The 26004-nt window shown below is 55.1% G+C and overlaps 1 protein-coding gene and 1 long non-coding RNA gene across 2 annotated transcripts in view; one reads left to right on the plus strand and one right to left on the minus strand.

Annotated features, from left to right (window-relative positions):
* Nucleotides 1-26004, plus strand: part of BCL11B (BCL11 transcription factor B) — a 109425-nt gene that overhangs the window by 36070 nt on the left and 47351 nt on the right. The gene's annotated exons all lie outside the window — the stretch shown is intronic.
* Nucleotides 23332-25428, minus strand: LOC144245497 (uncharacterized). Its single transcript, XR_013339272.1, has 3 exons — nucleotides 24979-25428; nucleotides 24399-24552; nucleotides 23332-23425 (listed from the first exon to the last, which is right to left on the minus strand). It is a non-coding gene; the product is annotated as an uncharacterized LOC144245497 (long non-coding RNA).

Here is a 26004-nt window from a genome sequence, read left to right on the forward strand (position 1 = left end):
TAAAAGGGGTCCCAGCAACGTCCTGGAGAGGAGACCACTGCGGCCACACCAGATTCCATTTCACTCCAAGCCGGCCCTTCAGACGTTCTGAAGGCAGAGCTAAATCAAAGAATTCTGTTCAAATCCGTACAAGATGTTGCTGTTTTTCTGCTCTGACAGGAGAGGCATTTGGAAGTGCAGTTTCTTTCTTTCTTTTCTTTTCTTTTCTTTCTTTTTTTTTTTTTTTTTTCTGTCTTATNCTCATTACATTATGCACTGGCAATAAAATAGCATGTGTAATTAATTTTTAATGCAGCGCTGGATGCAGTGCCTTAAAGCAGTTAGTGGATGTGAGGAGCCGGCACTGGCCACCGACATCAGAGATAGAGCATGTGGCCACGTTCTGCAGCTTTAAAGGGAATCGGAAAGCGGCCGAGGAGGCTGGGGGCCCTCCACACGGAGTGGGTTCGCCTCCACTGACCTGAGGCTTGAGTTCCTGGTTACTGACCTGGGACCAGGGATCTCAAGGGGTCATCCCATCTCACCCCTTCATTACCTGGACGGGTCACTGGGGCGCAAGACTGTGTGTGACACGGGCTCTGTGTCCTTTCCGCTCTGTACACTAGGCCACATTACCTCCTTGAGTTCAGACTGTAAACTGGGGAGGGAGCCACCACCTGGCTGAAGCCACGTGAGGCGGACGATGTGATTCGCCAGCAGGGAGTTTCTGCTCTGTGGAGCCCTGAACGCTCAGCTTCTCAGGCCCTCGGTTTTGCCATCTGCAGTTGGAACACACCTCCGTGTGTCCTAGGCTTGAGGTGTTCGGTGGCTGTGCTCTGATCGCTGGCTGCCCCGTTGATTCTCTGGGCTCCGTGACGCGGATTCGTGCTGGAAACGAAGTGTTCTGGGGGACATGCACTGCTTGGAGAGCCACGGGCACTGTGGGAAGCTGTGGAGGCGGGGCCACGCTCGGTCCTTGTTCTCAAGGTGCCTGGGTGTGGATGAGTGACCCTGGGCTGGCCACCGCCTCTCCCCAAGCCTCAGTTTGCTTCCCTGTGAGACGCTGAGGCACCTGTCTGGGGCGGCCACGGTGGGGCACCGGCACATGGGGAAGCAGAGGCAAAGGATGACGGGAGGGGCAAGAAGGAGGCCACTGGGCCATCGAGAACCCTTGGGCGCCCTGTGCCCAATGCCCGGTGACGACGTGGCTGCCGTCCCTTTGAAAGCGTGCTGCCTGGGAGGTTACCGCGGTCACTGCCCCGTGACTCGCCAGCATCTCCCACAGGGAAACGTGTGTGCCAGCACGGTCCTGGTCACTTTGCAAACTTTGCTCAGGCCACCCCATCCTCGTAAAGCCCCTAAGAAGAGGCAACCCCCACTCCCCTCCTTTTGCTCATGAGGATCGTGGGGCCCCACGCTTGCAGCTCTCACTTCCTGGTTCCTGCTGGGGTGCACGGTGGCTCAGACAGGGGCAGCGGGAATGTGGCGTGGGGCGGGCAAGCAGACTGCATCTGGGCATGGGTCTGCGAGGGTCCCCAAGGTCTTCCTTCATTCGCTGGCTGTGCCGCCGGCCGATCCGGGGCAGGACGCGGGGGTCTGGGAATGAGCGCGGTAGGGGGTCTTGCCACAGTGGTCGGGCCGCACAATGAACTTGAACCATGTGCCCTGGGATGCCTTCATCCGCCGAAGAGAATTGAAAGGACCAGGCTTACAGGCACAGGGAAGGCCCAGCAGACCTGGGGTTTTCCTGATGGGAAGGTGAGCCTGGGGCTTCTTCCAGCCGGTGACCAGTGACCAATGTGGATGTGGTATCAGCCGGGAGAGGTCCTGCAGACCCAGAGAGCCCCTCCAGCTCTGGCTGCCCCCGAGGGGCCGAGTTGTGAGTGACTGCTAGGGACAGAGTAACCAACCCTCAGGCCACCAGAGGGAAGGATGAGGCCTGGGGAATATTGTTTCTATGTCTTTGCTCTCAAATTGGGTTTCTGGAGTCTGGCTGGCGGTCCGGGACCTGGCTTGTGGCCTCACTGCCGCTTTTACCAGGTCCATGTAGATCCACGTCTCCGGTTGTCGAGTTCTGGGCGGGCGTGGTCCTGTGGGTGCTCGGGAAATGCTGCTGGACCGTGAGGACCCAGGAGGGGTCATGTTCGTGTCTTCAAGAGAAGAGAGAAGACACAGAATGCTCTTAGTTACCACCTCTTTTTTGGTGCATGGTCCCCTAGAAGCAAGTTTTCTGCACTGGAGAGAAACAGACTTGTGTCTTCCTTAAAGCTTGAGGTGTTTCTCTCTCTCTCTCTCTCTCTCTCTCTCAGTGGAGGGGAACAAAGTGTACTTGACTTTTTAAACCCGAGGGCCAGGCAAGGCGGAGGGGCTGTGTACTGTACATATTTCACAATCAAACCCAAATAGTCTAAACCATGAAATATAGTTTATCCAAACATAATCAAGGCTGGCCAATTTAATCCAGAAGTCTGTGGGGAGAAAGCCTTGGTGGGCAGGGGTCCCTCTGGGTGGGATTCCGCACACAGCCTGCCGTCGCACCTGAGGATTGTGGCCTGCTCATCCCTTGAGGCCCCTCCTCGAGACCGTGGTGTGTGTGGTCAGTGGGCGTGGAAACGTCAGCCACAGCTTCCTCTCCCACCAGGGTCTTCCTGACGCTTGGCAGCGAGGCCACCGGGTCACGGACAGGGTACAATTTCTGTGCCCTCACTGTGTGTCAGGCCCTCGGCAGGGATTTCCCAGACATTCAGGCTTCCCAGCACCTTCTTTCCTGTTCTGTAATTTGCAGGTGAGGAGACAGACCAGAGAGGCGGTAGGATGTGCCCGAAATTGCGCAGCTGGTAGACAGCAGAAGTGGGATTTGAACCCAGGTCTCCTTGGGTCTAGGGGACAGAGCCTGCTCCTGTCCTTGCACTCTGGCTCCCAACCTCCCTCCTGCTAGCCGCCTCCTACCTGGGAGGTGTGAGTGGGAGCTCCAGAGGGAGAGGCATGAACTGATGAAATTGTATCCTGGAGGGATGGAGGCTGGCCGGAGCCCCGGATAATAAGAACACCTGTACTTGATGATTTCAGCCGAAGGGGTCAGAGGACTTGGGACTTCTTGGAAGAGGTTAACACAAAAACAGAGTCACTACCTGCAGAGACAGGGGCATTTGGAATCCTTTTGTAAATCTAGACGTTTTTAATTACTGCCTTTGTTAATAGGAGGCGAGGAATGGTTGATGGGAGGGGCCCTTTGGGTGCATGTGTTGGCCCACAGATCTGTATTTATGTATTTATTTATTTATTATTATTATTACTTTTAATAATTTATTTATTTCTGAGAGAGATAGAGACAGCGTGAGCATGAGAGGGTCAGAGAGAGAGGGAGACACAGAATGTGAAACAGGCTCCAGGCTCTGAGCTGTCAGCACAGAGCCCGATGCGGGGCTCGAACCCACGAACCATGAGATCATGACCTGAGCCGAAGTCGGATGCTTCACCGACTGAGCCACGCAGGTGCCCCCTCAGATCTGTATTTAGCCCGTCCCTCCTGATGCACCCTCTTCTCCACTCTCCTTGTGCTTTGTTAACAAGTGCCTCATCTTAGTCTTTTTTAAAAAAAATTTCTTGGGGCACGTGGGTGGCTCAGTCGGTTCAGTGTCCAACTTCAGCTCAGGTCATGATCTCAGAGTCCGTGGGTTCGAGCACTGCATCCGGCTCTATGCTGACAGCTCGGAACCTGAAACCTGCTTCGGATTCTGTGTCTCCCTCTCTCTCTGCCCCTCCCCTGCTCATGCTCTGTCTCTGTCTCAAAAATAAATAAGCGTTAAAAATTTTTTTAAAAAATTCTTTATTTTGAGGGAGATAGAGAGTTTGAGCTGGGAAGGGGCAGGGAGAGCACAGAGCCCGATGTGGGGCTCAAACTGCTGACCCCTGAGATCATGACCTGAGCCAGAGTCAAGAGTCGGACGCTCAAGCGGCCGAGCCATCCAGGTGTCCCTCATTTTAGTTTGAGTTGATGGTAGAAAGGAGCCACTGCTCTGGGCCCACTGGGTGCCACGGGCTCTGTATGTATCACCCCCACTGATTCTTTCTCACAATGGTGTTAGGATATGTCTGCTGGATTTCATTTTTAATCTGTGGTAAAGTATACAAAAGTTATCCTTTTAGCCATTTCTAAGTGTACAGTGTGGTTGACATTAAGTGTATTCACATTGTTGTGTGTGCTGGTGCTACTGCCACCCCCACCCCCGCCCAGTCTAGAACGTTTCCCTTATCCCAAACTAAACTCCGTCCCCATGAAGCACTAACTCCCTCCCTTCTCCCTTCCTGCGTTCTACTTTCTGTCTCTACGAGTTTGACTGTTGTGAGTATCACACAGAAGAAGAATCAGACAATGTTTCTCCTTCAGTGACTGGTGTGTTTCACTCAGCGCCATGTCCCCGGGGTTCACGCATGTTGTAGTACAGGTCCAAAATGCCTTCCTTTTTAAAAAAAATTTTTTTTGTTTTTATTTTGAGAGGAAAGCAAGCATGTGTGAGTGAGTGGAAGAGGGGCAGAGAGAGAGGATCCCAAGCAGGCTTTCTGCACCATCAGAGCAGAGCCTGATGCAGGGCTCAAGCTCATGAATCGTGAGATCATGACCTGAGCCCAAATCACGAGTCGGATGCTTACCCGACAGAGCCACGCCAGGTGCCCCAGAATTGCCTTCCTTTTGAAGGCTGAGTAATGTTCCCTCGTGGCTACACCACGTCATGCTTACGCATTCGTCCTGTGAGGGACTCTGGTTTCTTTCCACCCTTTGGCCATTGGGAACGGTGCTTCTGTGCACGTGGGTGTGGAACGGCTGGACCATGTGGTCATTCTGTGTTCAATTCAACTTACTGAGGCACTGCCCACCTGTTTTCTGAAGTGGCAGCAGCATTTTACGTTCCCACCAGCAGTGCTCAATGGTTCTGGTTTCTCCAGATCTTCACCCGACCCTTCGAAGACTTGGGGGTGTGGACAACAACTGGCTTGAGTTATGTGGTGAAAACGGGAGGGTCTGGAAAGCAGCCACCTCCTGCTGAGCTCAGACAGAGCCCTGGGCCACCTGCCCCCGTATGTTTCCCTTGAGGGTCTCTCACCCTGGGGTAAGGGTCTCTTGCTTCTCTTCTAAGTGCTTCCCGGCGACGGCCTGTCTCCCAGGCTGCTGATTTTTAGCAGTCAGCTAAACGTTTTGCTGGCTTGAGAGTTTGGGGAAGAAAATTCTGCAAGTGGACAGTTTTCACGTTCCTTTCCGCTGTGTCCTCAGGGCGTTATAGCAGCAAGGGCTGCACACTTGAGTGGGAACCCTCGGGAGCAAGAGAGAGCCGGCCGGTGTCCCGGGTCCCGCCCTGCCCCTCTCGGAGTCTCTCTGGGTCCCCGTCTCCTGGGTGTCATCATGCTTCCTCAGCTGGGCTGCAGGATGACTTCCTGCATCTGCCTCTGTGATGCGGTGGCCTTGGGTCCTTTGAGCAAAGGGGGGGCCGGGTAGAGGGAGTAATTGTGGGGCTGCAGTGAGGATTATTACGTAAGCCTGTGGTTTCTGTCGCCCCGTATTGGCTCCTAGGGCCAGCGTAGCTGATGACCACAGGTGAGGTGGCTTCCAACAACAGAAACTTGTCACCTCACGCTTCTGCTGGCCCCAAGTCCAAACTCAAGGTGTTGGAAGGGCTGTGCTCCGTCCGGAGGCTCCAGGGGAGAATCTGTTCCCGGCCTCCTCCAGCTTCTGTGGCTCTTGGCGTTCCTTGGCTGTGACCACATCCTGTCGCTGTGCCACTGTGGTCACGGCCTCATCCTTGGGGCCTGTCGTCTCCTCTTCTGGACAGTTAAAACGCAAGGAACAGTTATCCTTACACTAAGAGCTCGCGCCCGGATAATGCAGGATGATCTTATCTCCCATCCGGAACCTGATTACATCTGCAGTGATCCTTTTTCCCGATAAGGTCACTGTCACAGATTCCAGGGATTTGGTGACAGACATTGTTTTGGGGGGGGGGCACTCTTCAACCCACGGCATACCCCTTGCTGGATTGTAGGCCCCTGCAGGGCAGGAACCCCACAGAGGCAGGTAGGCCCTCTGTGAACAACCAAGGTTTGGGACCGATTCAGGCATATGTGACAGACATGTACTGGGTAGAGCCTGGAGCTGCTGGTCTCCAGTGAGCCAGCCACGTGTTCCCTGCCCCCAGGAATTTGGTGATTCTCAGATGCTGCCACCTTTGGGCAAAACTCAGATGTCCCACGTTTTATAGAAGGTTGTGTACCCCTCCCCCCACCCGAGTCCTGTCCTTGTGCCAAATCAGAACACAATTCTCAACAAGGCGAGGGGGGGGGTGCCTTAAAAAAAAGTCTGCAGTGATTATTACGAGAAAAAATTAGCAGAGTTGAGTAGGAACTAAAAATAGCTGGACACATACTTGCCTATAATCTATTTTTTTAAAAGAAAATATAATTATTTTTGTAAACTGGCTCTGAGAAGCCAGGAGTATTTTTAGTCTGCATCTTCTAAGACATGCATCTTTTCAGGAAGAGCAGCTTGGAGCCCACTGGAGTGTGATGTCACCCAGCCAGGCTGCAGAAGTTTGCAGAGCGGCGGCCAGAGGGTGATGGGGGAGTCAGAGGGTCAGGACCCAGCCCTGGCTCCAGGCTGCTGAGCATGTATTTGACGGGGAGACAGTCCACGAGCAGACGGACTGTGGCCTCTGTGGATGCCGGCTGCCTAGGCTGTCCCGCCCCAGCCTCACCTGGCCAAGTGGCTGGTAGCATCAGGAAGATTGTACTGGGGTCGCCGCCACGGGGCCCAGGATGGTCAGGGGCTCCTTGTGGGCAAGGCTGACCCGATCTGCCATCCTAGCTTGATCCGGGTCTGAGTAGACCTGCAAGAAAATACCCAGGACTTGAGGGAAAACATTCCATGGCTTTTTTATTTGGAGCCAAACATTGCCTCATGTAATTTTCTCCCTGGTTTTTCCCATTGCCTTTGCCAGTGTCCTTGGGCCTGGCACAGACCCCGTAATAAAAGACCCTGTGTGTTTGTGTGTTTATAAAGGAGTGTATCTGTGTGTGTGTGTGTGTGTGTGTGTGCGCATATATGTACGTGGTATGTGTGGATATGTGCACTATGTTTGCGAGTGTGTGAACATGTGTGTATCGTGCATATGTTTGTATGTGTGCATATGTGAGCGTGTGTGTGGGTACACACGTGTGTATTTTTACATGTAGATGAGCCTTGCGGTGTGTGTACATGTCTTTGTGTGCATGTATGTGCACGTGGGTGATGGTGTGGGGCAATTATGGGCACAGCAGGGGTCACCTCCCCTTGCAGGGTGTTTATGGTGGGGGCACTTTGATTATTTTCCTTCCTGAACTTTGCAGTTCTCCCTGGATTGAGGTGCAATTGTGTTTCAGTACCTGCTGTCAGAGCTTTGAGGACGAGTCTCTCTGGGGATGAATTTGTCTTCTCACCCCTTCTAGGGGAGGTCACATCCTCGGCCCAGCCTCACACAGAGCCCACAGTTCACAGTGCTAGAAAACGTGGCCAGGGCTGGTGTGACCCACCCAGGAGTATGTGTGTGAGGAACATGGGCTTTGGATGGGGATGGCCAGTTTGAAATCCCCGCTCTGACATTTACCGGCTCTTTGACCTTGGCCAGTGACCTAGCCCGTAGGACATTCGGTTTCCTGGTCTGTGACATGAGGTGACGGCAACTTGGTGGGATGGGTAGCAGTAGGCTAACCATTTAGCGTGGGCTTTGCCCTCAGCACCCCTCACGCCGACTCTGCAAGGAAAACATTGCCACTCCCATTTTACAGATGTGGAAACCAAGGCGGCCTGACTTCAGAGCTGTTAACTGCATTATTAGACTTGTAAACCTCAGCTGGTTGCCTTCTACCACCTTCAGCAGCGGCTGGTATATAAAGCTGGTGAATGGTAGCAGGTATTACTATAACATTTTTATTGTCATTATAACTATAATTATTACTATCGCAGTCATTATCATTGCCGTTTCCCTGGGTGGAAGTATTCCAGCATCCACGTGGCTTTTCCCCTTGTGGCCAAGCCCGCCTCCTGATGTCTCTGGTTTCCGGGGAGGGGGGAGGGGCGTTTTCATCCCGTCCTTCCCACAGGATGGGCATTCTTACCTGGCATCTCTTGGGTCCTCTCCCACGTCTTCTCCCCGCACCCCCTCCTCGCCTCCACTTTAGGGTCTGTGTGTATTTGAGTTTTCAGAAAGTCTTTCTCCTCTAATTGAGATAATGAGCCCAGTATTTCCAGAACCGCCGCACTAAAAGTCAAGTGCAAAGTGATGGTTTTCATTTGTTGTTCTCTCTCTCCTTCTCTCTCTCTTAATATGCATCTCTGTAAGGAAGGATTGGCTGAAAGCAAACGGCTAATAACCTATGGATTTATGGAGCCAGCGCGAGCCGGCTTAATACGCTTTTATACCTGGAAGCAGCGTCTGTCCCTTTAAGTTGAAACTCCAACTTGCTTGGTATTTTACAGTGCCTGGTTTCATTTATGCTGGAGCCAGACTTACTATGTGAGAGCCGTCCGCATGCTGGAATTAGTCTTAAGCTTGCTTCTGTGGCGTTGCCAAATTCCATGTTTGTGTTTTATTTAGAATTCTTTTCACGGCCAGCCGATTCTGTTCCGGCACACACAGGCGCTGTTGCGCCCCATGGAGAAAATAAGCAAGCTTGCGTTTTCTTTGGCAGAGGCCGCGGCCACAATAGACTGCGGTCTCCGAAACATTTTTTAAAAGCTATTTTAACCCATAACAGATGCATAAAGTCGGCACAGGCATGCCAGTTTTCTTAGTTTTAATTAAAAAATAATTACAGTCTAATGGGATGTTAGTGACACATTTGGATGAATGGTGGGTGACATTATCTGCAACTTAGAAACGAGTGCCTCTCCCTTGGCCGGAGCGGAGGTGGGGAGGAGTTGGGGAGGGGATCTGGATATCTGTTCTTCATTGCTGGATGGGGGGTTGGGGCAGTGGGTGCCATCCTGGGCACCGTGGGGTCTGGTGGGAGCCTCCGTGAATGGGGGCTGCGCTCAGAAGGGACATCGTGCTGTAACAGGGCTCCTGGGATGCGGCGATGCGCGTCCCCCATCCCGCATGCTTGATCGGGAAATTCTCACCTGCCGGGCTCCTCAGCAGCGCCACGGCGGTACCTGGGTGCTGTGGCCTCAGACCAGCTTCTTGGGCCCCTGTGATCCCTTCCCCCCCTCAGGGAACCACCCTTCAGCTGGGGCAACCTGTTGGGGGCTGCGTAAAGTGAGAAGATACATCTAGAAGGTCAAGAGGCAGAAAGAGTGTCCTGCCAGGTACTGCTGCTTCGAGAAGTCTGCACCCCAGATGCTCATCCTGGGTTCCGTCTTTATGTAAAACTTGATGCTCATCGGAATCCTGAGTGGAGTGTGGTGTGTGGTGGGCTGGGACGTCCCCGGGAGGCAAGGTCTCTGTGGGCACTCAGGGCAGGGATGTGGATGCGGGCACACGGACTCTGGACATTTCAGGGACTTCTGGGATGTCTCATTACCCCTGCTAACTAGGCAGCTGGGGATGTCTGGGAGTGACGACCACGCCTTGGGCAGATGGAGGAGTCCATGTCCGGGGGCTTAGTGTCCCCGGAGCCCGCTCTGCTGGGAGGAGGTCCCCGTAGGGTTGGCATGATGGGGGCGTACCTCTCCAATAGGCACTGGGAGCTGTGTCATCCAGAGCCTTCCAGATCAGGAGGAAGGGACCCAGCCTAGCTGTGCCCTTGCGCCCTTCATGCTGTGGGCACCCTCAGCACGCCCTGCACGGGCCCCTGTGCAGCATTACCGGATGCCCTTGGAGTGGGCACGACCTGTGGAGTGCCCTAGAGACAGGCAGGTACTGGCTCTAGGCTGAGTAGGCCTGGCTGACCTCAGACCGCTGGGCAGGCCCGTGGGGGCCATCCTGTGGCTCACAGTGGGTTCTGAGAAATAAGGGACAGGCTAGGGACCTTTATTTTTACTTTGGGGGGTGTTGCGGCTTACTGTCGGTGGAGTCAGATGAGCGCTTCTTAGACAATGTTTCCCTGAGTCCAAATTCCTCAGAAGTGAAAATTAAGTTCCTCTATTAAAAACATGAGTCATCTCAGCCCAGATGAGAGCCATCGTGGCGTTCCTCGAATTTTTGGAAGGGAAACACTGCATTCATGTTAATCTTTTCAATTATACCTCATTGCTGACAATCCGCTGGGCGTTTCACGTCGCGGGGCTCTGCAGTCTGATCGCTATGGAGCCTTGCACGCAGCACCCGAGAGAGAGACAGAGACAGAGACAGAGACAGAGACAGAGACCGAGAAAGAGAGAGCAGACACAGGGCCTCTGTTTCCCTTGATGCGAGCACACTTAGGTCAGGGAGCCTAGTTGCTTAGTGCCTCGGGGCTTCCTTCATTCCCTCTGTGAGGTCTCAGGTATCTGACTGCTGCGAATGATTAATGTCCACTTGCAAAGATTGCACGTCTGTCTGCCCACGTGAACTGGAGGCAGACGGGAGTGGGGAGGAGTGAGTCCCCAGCCCCATGCCTGGCCCTGGCATGGAATCCCGGAGTCCCCTCTCCCTGGTGGGTTTCCTGCCCGGGTGAGGGTGCACACAGGCTAGGTTTTTGTGTCCCCTCAAAGAAACTGGGCTGTAGATTTGGTGTTACTGTATCCTTCTCAGAATGCCTCCAAATAACGGGGATCAAGGAGGGGAGGTGTCCCTGGTGGAATGGGGGCGGAGCCAGAGACTTCTGGCTTTGGGGGAAGGCGGCCAGAGCGCCGGGGAAGTGGGAGGGAGTAGTGAGGCTAGGACCAGCCGCCTGTGGCTGTCGCCTCTCCCCATGACCACGACCCACCAGGCTGGGCGCAGGTGGGCTCACCTTCGGCCCCAGATGCAGCTTGTAGGGGCAGGGAAGGAGGGAGTGGCCTCCTGGAAACTGGAGCTTTGCGTATTTAAGAAACCTGAGACTTGAGTTCAGTAAGACACAGCCGGCAGACCAACCCAGAGTTCTGTCCCCTGCTTCGTGTGTTCCCCTTGAGTTTTGGAAATCTAGTCTTTCTTTTCAAGGGGGGGGGGGGCGTTTTGCTTTTGCTTCTCTTTATTCAGCAAGATGCTCCAGCCTGCCCACCGGTCAGGTGACCCCTCTGGTAGGAGGGGCAGCGCCGAGGGATGCATCTAGGGGGGACGGGAGACGAGTGGTGTGCATCAGGACGGCGGAAGTCCTTGACCGAAAGGGGACAGGCTCTTGGATTTGGAATCGGGTACAAAGTGTGTTTGGGACCGTCACGTTTTCGGGGGGTGATGTGTGTGGGAGATTGGAGGGCGCTGGACCCCAAGTTCATTTACTTCTGTTCAGCTGAAGTTTCCTCTTTTTATAAGAACAAGCCCCTGTAGCTGACCAGAGAAGGTCAGGCTGGAAAGCAGAACGTGTTGCTCATTACATGTCCCAGAAAGGAAACAAGGGTTTAGAATGGTGGCACCAGCAGTGGGGGCTCCAGAGGGGAGGGGGCCGTGATGAGAGCCCTTGGGTGGGAGGCGCGTCAGCCATGGGGCCTCTAGGGCGGCACATTCGTTTACATTAAGGAGGTCATGGGGGTAAGAGTGACGGACACATGTGTCTGGAAGTGTGTGTGTGTGTGTGTGTGTGTGTGTGTGCACGCACATGTGTGCAAACGTCTGGGACCAGGCTCCTGGCCAGCTGCTCCCTGGTGCTTTGTAAAGGGCCAGGGAGCAGAGGAAGGTGTGTAGGACCCGGAGGGAGTGAGGTATCCAATGACACCTGAGTGCCACTGCAGGCTCTCCAGGGGTCCCTGGGATCCTTACCCCTTTGGGTGCACACACAGGCAGAGTCTGGTGGGCGGAGAGCCCTGCCAGGGACCCACCAGGCCCGAGGTTGCCCTGGCTCTGTGCCTTCCTCACTGGGTGCCCCTGGCCCTTCACCTCCCTCTTGGAGCCTGGGTTTCTCACTCGCTGAAGGGAGGTGATGCGGGTGTGTGCCCAGTGCTGAGGACAGGGCCTGGCACGTAGAAGGCCCCAGCGAGGGGGGCGGTTACTGATCTCCTGATGACGGTGTCATGGTAGGTAGAGAACAGGGAATCTTCTCCATGGTGACCCAGGGGTCCGCAGTGCTGCCTGCAGCTGAGCTGAGCGGGCGGTGGTGAGGGCTGGGCTCCCTCCCACACTGGGGTCCCCCCACATTCTAGATGTGGAGCCCTCAGGCTTGGGAGTGTCTAAGCCCTCCCTCCTGGACAAGTATGAGCCATCCTTTCGGACTGCAGTGAGTGCCTGGATTCAGATTTGGAGGCATTCTTGTCCCTGGAGGGGACACCTTACGTGGACCACCTGGAGTCCCCCTCCAGGTACCGGCTTTCCAGTTTGCTGGCCTGGGTCTCTTTCTTTCCTTGAATGGCCACTCACACCTTACTATGGACCCAGACCTCAAGCTGGTTTTCGGATGTGAACCGCTTGGGCTCCTTAGGGATGTGCTCCAGGCCTCAAACAGAGGGGCTGGAGCCAGAGAGCTGGCTAGCTGAGTAGGGAGCTCTATTCTCAGTAACTTCCCCCTAGAGAGAGCCTTCTCAGTAAACACGTCTGCAGCAAAGGTGGACTGGAAAACTATGTCCTTGCATTTACTGTGGCTAATAAAGCCCAGAGTTTTTTATGGAAATTTTGGGGCAACTCTTCTTCCCCTCCCTGCTTTCAGCCCTTCTCCTGGACCAACTCTCCCAGCTTGCCTCTTTTCTACAATCCTTGTCATGTCTGTTTTTGTTTGTTTCCCAGAAGAAAGAGGATGCTGTGGTCCAGAGATGCCTTAGGGTCCTATGTGGATATATATAGCATGTGTACCTCCAGTGCTGCCTCCTGTACCCGGGGCAGACATCACTAGTCGATCACAGCGCCTCTCTCCTCTGGGCAGGGCCTGGACTCCTCAAGTGGATAGGTGAGGCAGCCACTATGAATCGGTCACATCAGCCCAGAAGTTGGAATCTCCTTTCCCCCCTGGCATGCCTTTGAGGAAAAGGTGGGAGGGAAGACACTACCCCACACTGTTTCCTCAGCCCCTGGAGGCAGGGTCTGTGGGCCTGTGGGTCTTTGGGTCACTGAGAGGAGTCGGTTGGGACGCCTCGGCTGGAGTGTTGCCGTTGTAGAGGTGATGGCTGACCTGCTGACCCTCAGGGCAGACTCATCAGTCGAGGTGCAGAGAAGGCAGGGCTCTGGCCTGGTGTCACTGACTTAGGCAGAGGACAGGGTCGCCCCGGGCTGCGGTCTCTGGGGTCCCACCTGGGCCTTCCTCTGGTCTGGCTGTCTGGAGCAGCAGGTCGCGGGCAGCCTGCGGCTGAGGTTGCCCCCGGCCAGGCCCCCTGGAGGTGTGTGCTCCAGCACCTTGTTGACCTCCCTGTGAGCCCTGAAGGGTGAACTCCTCGTTCGTTCTTGTTCCGTTGCCGCGGCGGCTCTGTGGCTGTTCTCTGCTCTGGGCCAGGAGCCCTTGCGCTGACCTTGTCCTGGCCTGGGACTTGGCTTGTTCTGTCACATGGCCCCCATGGTCTCTGTGGATTTCCACCCCAGGGCCGTGGCCTGCTCTCTGGTCGCTTGAGAATTCCCTGCTGATGTCAGCGAGGCTGTGTGCTTGAACAACAAGAAGCAGAGTCTTGGGGTCCAATATGCGTGTGAGCTGAGAGGGTTGCCCCCTTCATCTGTGGAATCCTTATCCCAGCTCCCTGAGGTGGGCTGGCAGCTCCGTCTTACAGATGAGGAAACTGAGGCTCAGAGGGTTAGGGCTCTCCATAGAACCGCATGGCTGTGAAATGGCAGCTGAGGACTGTGTGTTGGTTGCGGGGTCCTAGCCTTTCTGTCCTTCCCATGAGGCGCTGTTTGAGTATGGAGCCTGTCCCGTGAGGCTGTCCGAGCCTCATCCGTTGTCCCTTGCTGTGCCCCAGACGCGTTCTGGCTCCTCTGAGGAGCTGCACCCGCCCTCCCTCCACCTGGGCACCACCGTCACTGTCCACGCTGGACTTCCCAGCTGCAGTGTTTGTGTGTGTGTGTGCATGTGCGTGCATGCACGTCCCCTCTAGACCGGACCTTGGCTGAGGCAGGGACCGTGTTTCGTGACCTGTGTATCTCTGACACGAGCATCGTGGGTGTGTATCAGTGATTCTCCCAGCAAACACACCTCCATGCTGCCCCATTGTGCCTGGGGCCAGGAATGCGTCAAAAAGGGGCCCGGTCATATTCTAGAAAGGGGCTTTGCCCCCTTTGCACCTGGGTGTGTTGCCTCCCTGGCAAGCGTTATAACCAGAATCGTGAAGTCTGGGGCCAAAGGGAACCTGAAAACCCTCTTTCCTCTTGATAAAAGGCAGCCCCATACTTGGCACTGCCTTGATTGGTTCCCCATCTGGGGCGTGAAGGAAGGGCTCTTTTATGACTTCAGCGCTTCTGGAGACCTCCAGAAAGCTAGGTGTGAATGTTAGAGCCTGCCAACAGCCAGTGGCAGCAAGTTCCTAATAAACTCCCAAGTAGATAACGTGGTGATTATCAGGCCGGCAGCCCCAGAGACGCTGGGCTCTGTGGGGGCAGGTCCCTGTCCGTACCTGGGATCTAGGGCTCAGGGCTGTGGCCTGGCTTTTCCGTAGCTGTCAGCCTGGCTTTTCTGGGGAGGGAAGGGATGGCGCACCTGGGCGAGCTCAAGTTCAAACTGTGTGGCTCAGAAGGACAAAGGATGAGGTCCTTCAGCTGTGGCTTTGGAGGGCTCAGGGGCCCCTGCCGGAGAGTGAACTCCCCGTGGCTGCGTTCAGGCTTCCAGGGCCCCGCCGCACTCCTCCCCCAGGGCTGCCTGCTGTGCTCAGCCATGCTGGCCAGGCCGCTGTCTGGCTTCCATTTGTTCTAAGATGCCCGCTCTGGGTGGGGCCTGGCGCACCTGTTCTCTCCCGTCCTCCTGAGGCCGCTCCCGCGATGTTGGTGTGAGGAGGCGGGGCCTCTGTAACTCGCCCGGAGTCACCCAGTAACACATGGCACGTTTCCAGGTGGTGCTGTGGGACACTGCTGAACCAGAACCCCCAGCGCCCAGGGCAGGTTATTGTCCTGTGTCTGAGCCTGGCCTCATGGGCTTCTCGCTCGCTCAGCGGGCCCTGGGGACCTCTGCCCTCTAGCCTGGCCCGGCTCTGCCCTGAGTTTCCAGGCAGCGGGATGGCAGGCCTCCCGGGGTGCGGCTTGTGCTTCCTGTGTCTGTCTCTGGGTCTCAGCACTCAGCGCGGGCCTTGGGGTCCAGGAGGGTCTGCATGAAGGAGGGGTGTGTTTGGACGCTTCTTGCTCCCAGAAGTGGGTAGGGGACTGGAGGTGACCAAAGTGAGTGCCGGAGGCTTGCCCAGGTGCATGTGAAAGAATTCCAGTCCAGAGGACTCGGCTGCAGGGGGCTTAGGTTGGAAGGGGCGGAGTGGGGGGCCTCACCCAGGTGAATTCTGAGAGTGGCATCTGCAAAGGCTTATCATGATGCTGAGGGACCCCTGAGCTGGAGGGCCATCCTGTTCTCATGCCCCTTTTCTTTTATTATTCATGCCCAAGCTGCTTCTGTAGTAAAGGAATGTGGAGTCTCTTACTTTAAGTAAACCAGAGGCAGGAACATTCAAATAGCGATGAAAGAGTGGGAGTCCTACCATCAAGGAAGGGATGGGAGAAGTTGTGTCGGGAACCTGTATCGCTTTGGAGCACAGAACTTGTCTCTGAGCCTCCTGGCAGCCTGGCCAAAAGGGAAACCAGGTGAATTCTGCTTTGCTTAGGAAAGAAAAACGGTTCAGGATGGAGAGATTTTTGCATGAGCCTGAATCCTGGGAGACTTCCTCCCATGGTTGGTTAGATAAGGCAGGGCCTTTATCTAAGATGAAAAGTCCAGGTAGTAAATAGTTGAGGCTCTGCGGGTAGTGACCTCTGTTGGAGCAAATCAGCTCTGCCGTCGCAGAATCTATGAAAGACCTTCTGGCTGGCTGCATCATGGCCTCATGCTTGTTCAGAATTGAACTGTTCTGGGAAGAGGTGGCTGTGCTGGTGTTTCCTTGCCGTTGTTGGAGGCAAAATGGAAGGATAGGAAATTTCTGTGAATTCCACTCATCACCACATACTTTTTTTTTTTTTTAATGTTTTTATTTATTTTTGAGAGAGACAGAGTGCGAGCAGGGGAGTGGCATAGAGAGAGAGAGAGAGAGAGAGAGAGAGAGACACACACACACACACACAGAATCCAAAGCAGGCTCCAGGCTCCAAGCTGTCAGCACAAAGCCTGACGTGGGGCTCGAACTCGTGAACCGTGAGATCAGGACCTGAGCTGAAGTCAGACGCTCAACTGACTGAGCCACCCAGGTGGCCCCTTTACCACCTACTTTCAGTTTGTTTCTTTACTCACTCCTGAGCCCCGTTCCACAACGGCTGTGAGGAATGCACAGACCCACGTTGGGTTCCTTTTTCATCCTTGCAAAATGGAGGTTCACCAAGCAGCAGGACAGGGGAGGCACACAGGAAGTGCAAGGAATTAATTTTCTCCTTTCCTTCCGGGTTGGAGTGGCCAACGCCTTGAAGTGTGGTTGCATTTAACTAACGGCTGTCAGACGTGGGTGGTGCAGCCTTTGGGATGATCCTTGAATTCTCCAAAGCTGTATAAAACCTGGATGAGGGCACGGGAGTGGACAGGAGCTCTCTGGGGGCCCAGCTGGCTCTGGCGTCCTAGGTGGGGGGACCCTCTGGCCATCAGGTAGAGAAATGCTGTCGCTAGCAACCCCAGAATTCTCTCTCAGCTGCCCAGATGGTTTTAAAAGGACCTGCATTATTTTAATTCTCCCTTCCCACTGCTTTGAAAGATCGTGTTTCCATTAAGTAATGATCATCGCGTCCTCCCTTTAAAAGTAATATAACTGGAGGCGCATCTTCTGAACATCTGCCCACAGGTGATCTGAGACCTGGCCCACCTGGTCCCAGGTACCTGTTGGTGAGGCAGTGGCAGTGATGGCGTTGTCACACCACGTGGGCTTAATTTAAGTTCAAAGCCAAGCAACTGTGTTTTGCTTTGCCCTTGCGGCCTTGTTTTGGGTACATTTATAAATTTCTTTAACATCTTGAACAGGTTAAAAAATGTTTATTTACTTATTTTGAGAGAGAGAGAGAGAGAGGAACGTATGTGCATGTGCGCAAGCGGGGGAGGGGCAGAGAGGGAGGGAGGGAGGGAGAGAGCTTAGCAGCACAGAGCCTGACGCGGGGCTCCATCTCACCAACCGTGAAGTCATGATTTCAGATGAGGTCGAGTCGGATAAGCCACCCAGGCGCCCCCTCGAACGCTTTTGAACAGTGTCCTTCATGATGACCTTCAGGGACCCAGGGATGGAACTAAGACACTGGTGCTCAGTTTTGTCCTCTTGAGCTCAAGCTCGTGCTCTGCCGGGTGCAGAGAGAGGGGGACGTTACCCGTGAAGGAGCAGGATTTAGAACTCTTGTCGGCTCATGTCTGTGCCCAGCTCCCAGCTGCTCAGTACTGGCCTGGGCACGGAGGGTGTGCTCAGTGCCCTCGTGGTGGGAAAGCAGAGGGGTCGCTGAGTGCCCCGGCCGCCTTCCTGTGCACTGTTGGGGGAAGTTCTGGGGCAGGGGAGCAAGCTTCTGAATCTGCCACCTGCCTTCCTATGCCGGCTGCCCCCTCCCCCAGCCCGTGCCGCACCTGTGGTCACTGCAGACAGGTGCTCAGGGCTGCTCAAGTACAGGCCAGCAGTTCACGGGTGCCTCAGCCTCTGTGCTGATGATGCCAGGGAGGGAGATGCCTTCGCTCTTGATGCCCGGGAAGTGGCCCCCAGAGTTCCTCAGGGGCCTCCCATGCAGCTCAAGCATGGGTGCTGTCTGCAACAACTTCCCGGGACAGTGGCTGTACCCCTTCAGCTGCACACCCTCCGTCATCACACCCGAGATGGTCTTTTCATCCCAAGGCTAGTATTTGACTGAACAAGGGTCCCAGAGGGTCTGTGCTCTATGGGCTGGGGCCCGGGCAGTGGGAAAGGTTGGGGGTCACCCTGGAGAGGCTGAGGGGGTTGCTTCCTGTTGTGCTGGGCTGCAGCTATGCCTTCAGGGGTGTGTGTGTGTGTGGGGGGGTCTCTTCATAACTGCGTCCCCCCCACCTCCCGCCTGACACAGAGCCTGGTGCCAAAGGCACATGTAATAGACCCATTTGTGAAATGCAAGAATAAAGAATGAGTGAGTGAGTGAATGAATGAATGAATGAGTTCTTTGAAGGCAGGGTCTTGCCAGGATCCCCACAGTACCTGGCACATAGTAGGTGCTCAGGAAATGCTTGTTGAACAAACACGCAGAAGAGAAACCCATCTTGAGTTGACTTTTGAGAAATTAAGGCCGCGGACACGGCCCTGTGTGTTCTGTCCATCCCACATCCTGAGGATGTGTGCGCTGTTTCTGCTGAGGCGTAGACAGGATTCACAGGTGCGGACTCTCCGTTCGGTGCTTGCCATGAAGACCTGCTCTGCCCTGCCGAGGCCACAGAGGACGAGGAGGGGCTGGTGGGCGGCGGTGTGGCACTCCAGTGTCTGAGCTTCCCTGGGAAGTGGGCGATATTTGAGAGGGTGCGTGGAGGGGTCCGGCCTCATGCCCGGGCCCGCTGGGGGCTTGGAAAAGGCAGCTGCCATTTCTTCTGTCACAGCGGGGGTGGGTAGTGGACAGCCCGGGACGGGGGATGAAGGGGCCCCGTGGGATTCTCTAGGGACCTAGGTTTCCGGTGGCTGCCCCTCCCCCAGAGGACTTGGACCACGAGGCCCAGTTTTCTGGTCTGACCCCTGCCCCACCAGGGACGCAGGTCCAGAGAGGGGAAGGGTCTTGTTCGGGTCACTTAGCAGGGGAAGAACTACATTAGACCGCAGGTTTGTTCCACGTTGCTGCCCCACTGTCCCCATGGTGAGCTGGCCTGAGTGAGGCTGCGGGGTCAAACTGCCCAGCACTCACGAGCGCTGTTGGACGTGGCCTCCAGTGGCTGAGAGGTGGCGGCTTCTGTCTGCCCAGGGCCTGCCCTGGCCTTGGGGGGAGCATTTGGGGGAGGGGCTGTTGCTTTCCCCTCAGCCCTGTGAGTCCCCTCCTCCATCCCTTGAGCTGTCATGTGGTGGTGTGGTCTGAATATTTGTGTCCCCCTCCCCCCATTCAGGTGTTTAATCCTAACCCCCAAAGTGATGGTATTAGGGGGCAGAGGCTTGAGAAGGTCATGAGGATTAGTGCCCCCTTATAAAGAGACCCCAGAGCGCCCCCCCATCCCTTCAGCCATGGCAGGAAAGCGTCCCTCCGTGAACCAGGAAGGGGGCCCTCACCAGACACCGCATCTACTGGTACCTTGATCTTTGACTCCCGGCCTCTGGACCTGTGAGAAATAAGTGTTTGCGAGCTGCCCAGTCTGTGGAGCCATTAGAGCGGCCCCAGTGGGCTGAGACGGCTTCAGGAGGGGGGACCCCCGGCTTCCCTTTTCATTCCAAGATGCATCCGGCTGACCAGCAAAGTGCTCCCTGCACCTTCTCTGACGAGCAGGGGCTGGCTTGGGGAGCCCCTCCTGGGCTCTGCCACATAGACAGCTTTCCCGAGAACAAATAAACGGCCCTGGGTGTTTGCACGGAGGCCAGTGTGTGTGACTGGTGCTGTGGGTGCATCCCACCGGGGTGGTACCTGAAGCCCCCGGCCTTGTAGGTGCCAGGATACTGAGACGGGTGTGGTGCCCGGAGCCCCACAGGGGATGGTGTGGCACATCCAAGGACCTTCAGAGAAGGCGGGGAGCTACAGAAGGGGGTCTGAGCCGGTCGTGAAGGAGGCAGAAACATTCCGCAGCGGTACAGAGCAGGAGAGGCCTTGTGAGGCAGAGGGGCCGCCTGGGGGTGGGGCTGGGGGTAGGAGGAGACTCTTTTGGGACTCAGGAGTAACGGCAGTGGCTTGATGTTGGGGTGCCCATGAGTGAGGGCAGAGGGGGTGGAGAAGGTCACTGGCAGCAGATCAGGGTGCGTTCAGGGGCCCAGCACAGGGGTCTGCTGTTTCCCCAAGAGGCAGCCCTTGATAGGCACCTAAGGATCCCTGGCTGTGCAACCTTGGATAAGTCCCCTCACCTCTCTGAGCCTTAGATTTCTCATCAATAAACTGGAAGGATGGGACCCTGCCCTCTCCTCCCCCTCTCCCCACCCCCCCAGTGAGATGCTGCTGCTGCTGCTGATGGTGATGATGATAACAAAAATGGTACCTGTTACATCAGGTGGTTGCAAGGTTTAAAGAAGGGTCTAGGTGCAAGTGTGCCTGGTATTTGGGAAGGTTGCCCTGATACCCTGTGGCCCCCCCAACTCCCCAAACCCCTAGTATTTGAAGTGTAACTCTTGTGATAGCATTTCAACTACTGATTGGTTTTAAGCAGTTGATGGTCAATTTGTTTCTCAGACATTCTTTAAAGTGAGTCTTGGTTTGACTTCCAGGGCTAGAAATCTCTGGCTCAAGTTGCTTTTTCCTTTGTGGAAATATTTGATGGGCCACTGGCCACTTCTCTTGGGAAACTGGGTGCCCTGCTGTGTGGATCCTGCCCTTAGGAAACCACTGGGTGCCTGGAAAGTTGGGGTGATGTGCGTCCACGCTCTATCTTACCTGGACGCCGGGGCTCCCCCCCACCACACTGGGCCTGGCTGGCCGCGCCAACTTCTCTGTCAGCAAAGTCTGGTCTGGAAAGAAAAAGGCTCTAAGGGCTGCCTGAGGCAGCTGGCTGAGGATGGGGTGGGAGGGGGTGCTTTGCATGTGGTTTGGGTCAGCAAATACTGACCAATGGTTGCTCTGTGCCAGGCCTGGGGGAGGCCCTGTCCTTGAGTGCAACCATTGTGGTCTCCCAGTTTCCACTGTGGGCCGGTCCGGAAGTGTCCATGCCAGCCTCCTGCCCTGTCCCAGGGGCACATGCGTTTTTAGGGGACCCCAGGGCCCTCTGGCCATGACCCTGTGTGGAGGAGTGATGTGATGGACCCTGTGTGGACCAAGCCAGTCCACGTGGTGTGAAAATAGATGCCTTCCACTCTAGTATCCCATGCAAGGTGGCTTCCTTGGGCTGGGGCAGAGGATCGCCCACCTTTCTGGGGAGGAGACAAAGTGTCCGCCCCCCCCCCCCAATAGGCCTGTCGTGGTTGGAGGGCTCCCAGATGTGAGCTCCTGAACAGAGCGCGCTGAGTTCACCCCTTGCCCAATGGCTGCTGTGCCCGGGGCCTCTGTTGCCACCCGTGTCCCCTGGCCCTGGCTGAGGGCACCGGCTCAGCTCTGGGCTTTCTGAGCAGGGATGTGAACCTTCCAGATGAGACTTCTGCTGGGCCCTTCTCTGCCCCCCAGCAGAGAGTGGAGCTGGCTCACCCCTCAAGTCTGACCCGGCCTGGGTTTGGGGGCCGGGGAAGTGGGTGGGCTCTCTATCCCCCATGACGTGGGTCCCCGCCGCATCCCAGATTAACACTACACTCACGGGTGGGCCGAGTGGGGTTTCACTGCTCGGCTGAGTGGGGTTTCACTGCTCACCCGGGCTGTGTGTTAATAAGATTGCTTTAAAAAAGAAAAGAAAAGAAAAAAGGCAAGAGCCCTGCCTGCGGTGGGATTTGGTGCCTTCAGAAGCAGAGGGACAGAGAAGTAAGGGGGAGCTCTTCCACAAGAAATAGACTCTCACATCTTGGGATTTGGGGAAACAGAACAGACGAGATTTTTTTTCCCCCTCTCCCTTCCCAGGCACTCCGTATTATTAAAACACTCTGTCTTATAAGGGATCCTGGGTAATTAATCCTGTGGCGAGGCAATAGCAACAGGCGTTAGAATATATTTAAATAATGAGGAAGCTCTTTAATGTGGACCTGTAGAATAATTGTGGGCCAGTGGCACGAAGAGTGGGGATCCGGATTTATTGAAACGTACTCACCCCTTCAGAAGACGGGGGGCGGGGGGGATCTTTTGTGCACACGCACACGCACACGCACGCACGCACACAGCGTTTAGCCAGAACCCTGCTAAGTCTTTTCCCCTTTCAGTCGAAGGGAATCAATTACGCCTTGTGGTCGCTTTCCAAAAACCACTTTTGATTGTGTGATTTTGTTTCAGTTGAGAGCTCCAATCAGCCCCTCAGAAACAAGCCCAGGGAATAAACCCTCTCACCAAATATCTGGGCGTCCGCACACATTCTCAGCAATTGAGAATATTGACAGCGATCGGAATTCCGTGGCTGTTGAAACCTCGCCTCTAATTGAACTGGGAAAGGTAAACCCAGATTCAGGGCTCTGCACGCTGTAATTGCAATAATTTAATTTAGCTATTTAACCTGTAATTCAGTGGTATTTATTAAGGAGCATGGGAGAAAATGAGGCCATTAGGAGCCAGAGATGAATACACTGAAATGAAAACGAACACTTCCAACTGCCAGTTGACCTTCGGTTTGTAGCAGTTTTTATTAGGCTGGTCACGGTAATTACCAGGACGTGCATCAGGGAAGAAAGTGAATAATTCCGTAATGAACATTTTTATTCATTATCTCGCATTTTCAGGAAGCGGACAAGAGCTGCGCAAAAGTATCCGCGACTCGCCTCTTCTGTTTGTTTTTTGAAAAATGATCATTTGTGGACAATGGCCCCACGCACAGCGTCATTCTGAGAAGGGAGTTGGCAGCCGCCAGGGAGTCGGGAGAGAGGCACTCTGGTGTGTCCTCTGCGCTGGGCTAGCTCCCGGGCTATGCCGGGGAGACCGCCATCCAGGCGCGGTGGGCATGAACCTGGCAGGGGCCAGGAGAACCACCTGCCTGCCCGCCCAGCCAGGGGAGCTTTTTCCAAAATTAGTGATCAGATGTGAAGTTTTCTTGGCGTGTGCTGACCCAGGCGTGGGGGGTCAGCCAGCTGTTCTTGCACCCGGTTAGGGTGAGTGGTCCAGAGGTGCAGGGTTTTGGGGGGCTGGGGTGTCACTGGGAGCACGTCGTGAGGTGCTTTGTACCCCTGAACCGCATATGGGGCCCCATCCTGATGGCTCTCCAGGGCCGTGCAGGAGAACCTGTGCACACACCTGCGGACTCCTTGTAATGGTGGAAAGTTCTGGAAGCCAGTAGATCGCAGGAGGGAGGAGGATAGTTAGAAGGTGCGGTCTCCTGGTCATATGGTGGAACATCGCATAGCAACCAAAAATAATGACTTCACAGTGCCTCTAGCAACGTGGGAAAATGCTCCCAGCCTAACTCCAGGAGAGAAAAGCTCAAACCAAAATTGTACATGGTAAGAGCTCAGTTGGTAGGGGTGTGTGTGTGTGTGTGTGTGTGTGTGTGTGTGTGTGTATGCGTGTCTAAGCCCATAGGAAAGTGAACACCATCGTTTTGACAAGAAGTGACTTTGGTTGTCTGTCTCCGTCTGTATCCCGGTCTGCATCTGTAACATTTTCTACAAGAAGAAAGTATTCCTTTAAAACTCAGACCCCATCCCGTTGATTTCAAAAGTTATGGCAACTTTTGCTAATTGGAAGGAGAAGTTTCTAGCCGGGCACCCTCTGTCGGGCTCTGACAACCCTGTGGTTTCATTAGCCCCTCCTTGTACCTCCCAGAAAACCATTCAGCCCTTCAATATAACAGGGGCACATGACTGTGTCAGTCCCGCCATGGTGGATAGCTTTCCAAAGTGGCTCAGTACCCTTGCGCCGTCAGGAGGCGTCTTCTTTTTATCAACATTATTTCTATTGTCTGCTTGTGGCTCCACATTGGGAGTCAGGGCGCCTGTGGTGCCCAGGCCTTCCTCCTCTGGGGCTGGGGTGCATGCATCGCAAGTGGGACATTTGTTGAGTTGGTGGCCCGGGTCTCTGCATCTCCCCCTCTCCCTCTGTGAGCCCCATCTCTGGCTGTATGGTCATTTCCATTCAGATAGAGGTGTTAGACTCACACTTTCTAAGTGCAGCTAGAAGAGCAAGTGTAGTGTGTGCGTGCATGTGTACACGAGCACATTTGTGTATGTGTGCACATATATGTGCGTGTTGTGCATGTATGTGTGCACATGCGTGTGTGCATGTGTGAGCGTGCGCGCGTGAATGTGTGTGCATGTGTCCGTGCGTGTGTGTGCGTGTGAATGTGTGTGCATGTGTCCGTGCGTGTGTGCGCGTGTTTGTGTGTGTGTGCATCTTGGTGTTCAGAGGAACCTCATTAGATGCACGGATGATACCTGCCCCCTCCCCCCAACAGAGTCTTCATGTCTTCCCTGGAGGCTTGCTTCTGGGGTGGGGGAGGAATTCTCTTCCCAGTTTCTAATTTCCCAGCTCCCCTCATTTTGTTTATTAAGTGCACCATTGGTTGCTGGGGGAAGAAATACAATGATAGGTCAGCCCTGAATTCAGAGTGTCTGGACCCCCCTCCCTTTGTATACTGACCTCGGCTGGCTGGCAGGAAGGGGCGAGAGAGTTCTGCAGGCCCCAGGGCGGTGCCTGGCACGTGCTGGGCCCTCTGCGCATGTGCCTGTCTGCCTGTGGTCTCTTTCTTGCTTCTCTGCCTACTGCGTCCGACCCGATACCTCCATCTGTAATCCTGTACACGCGCCAAAGAGATGACTGTTAGCAAAAGCAGTGTCTGGTACCTTCTCAGAGCACGGGCTAGGGAGACGGAAAGACCTGACATTGGCTTCTGGCTCTGCATCTCCGGCCGGGGTGTACTCCCGGTGTGAGAAGGAAGTGCACGAGATTATGTCTACAGCTCCTTCAGGCCGAGTTCTAGCACCGAGGAGGCTCCTGGTGAAGGTTCCTCGTCCCCCCTCCAGCCCCGAGCCTGCTGTTACCACGCTCAGCATGACAGTCACAACACCTCCCTAACTGCAGAGGATCCAGTGGCACCTGGGATGTCAGAACACCCGGCTTATGCCAAATGCCCAACGAAAGACCTAGCTAGGCTTTTGAGGCGTCTAATAGGGCTCCGCAGCATTTGGATTTTGCAGAGTGGATGGGTGCACAGGCTCACCGCACACAGGGCTTCTTGTCATTGTCGGGGCTCCAAGATCCTCTTTCTGTCTCTCCCTCTCCTGTGGACACAAGGCACGTCTCCTTGACCATGGGCACGTATTTCCCCAAGGTGCAGCTGAGCCCTCTGAACCTCTGAGGCTTTGGGTGTCCTGGAATCTTGGGAGCATTTCCCAGATAGCAGCTGCAGATGGTGCATTGTCAGGGGGAAAGGCTTGCTGCTAAGTACGAGCCTGGAAAGGCTACATCCTGGGACTTTTGGCTGCGGACGCATTGGTGGCCGTGGTTGTTGGAGAGGGCACGGGGCTGCCTCCCCGCAGAGCTGGCTGGCCCAGCTACCTTGCTAGGGGAAGAGGGGACGCCGGGGCATTTAGGTCTTCGTGCTGGGGGGACAGCTAGTGCGCCCCCCCCATTTTCTTAAGGTTTAGAAGAGAGGGTCACGGTGCTGTGTCCCAGTAGCCACCAGAGCAGAATGCGGCTTCCTTGTTCCTGTGGAGGAACTTTGGAACCTTTCCTCCTGGTTGCCTGGTTACAAGATCGTCTGTCCAGAGCTCCCCAGAAGGGGCTTGGCTGGGGAGTCACGGGCAGGGGAGCCGGGGGAGAGGGGCTGCTGTTGGGAATGCAGTGAGTACATTCGATCATATCTAATTCCCATTTATGTTACATCGGACAGCCCCACTGCCCAGCTGCCCTCTCGAAGCCTCGGACCGCTGGGGTTTTTTGATGCATGAATGAAGCCTGGGAAGTGGGCCAGGACTTGGCCCATGGGCTTCTTCATCATTTATTAGCTTCTAGTTTTAATTGTTTCCCGACTTCTTTCCAGATATTTATCTAGCAAGAATTGTCAGCCCTTGCTGCGCCGTGCAGACGCAAGGGGCGGGCGCCAACTGCAGAATGTTAACGGCTCTTCTGGGCGGCGGGCAGGCGTTTCAGTGGAGTCAAGCAGGTGTTGGGGAAGCAAGCACCTACTATGCGTCGTCAGCCAGTGCCGCGTGATGAAGTGTCCCGGGTGGAGAGGACGAGGCTC

The sequence above is a fragment of the Crocuta crocuta genome, unplaced genomic scaffold, assembly GCF_008692635.1.
Source record: "Crocuta crocuta isolate KB4526 unplaced genomic scaffold, BGI_CrCroc_1.0 scaffold299, whole genome shotgun sequence".
In the NCBI taxonomy this organism is placed as follows: Eukaryota; Metazoa; Chordata; class Mammalia; order Carnivora; family Hyaenidae; genus Crocuta; species Crocuta crocuta.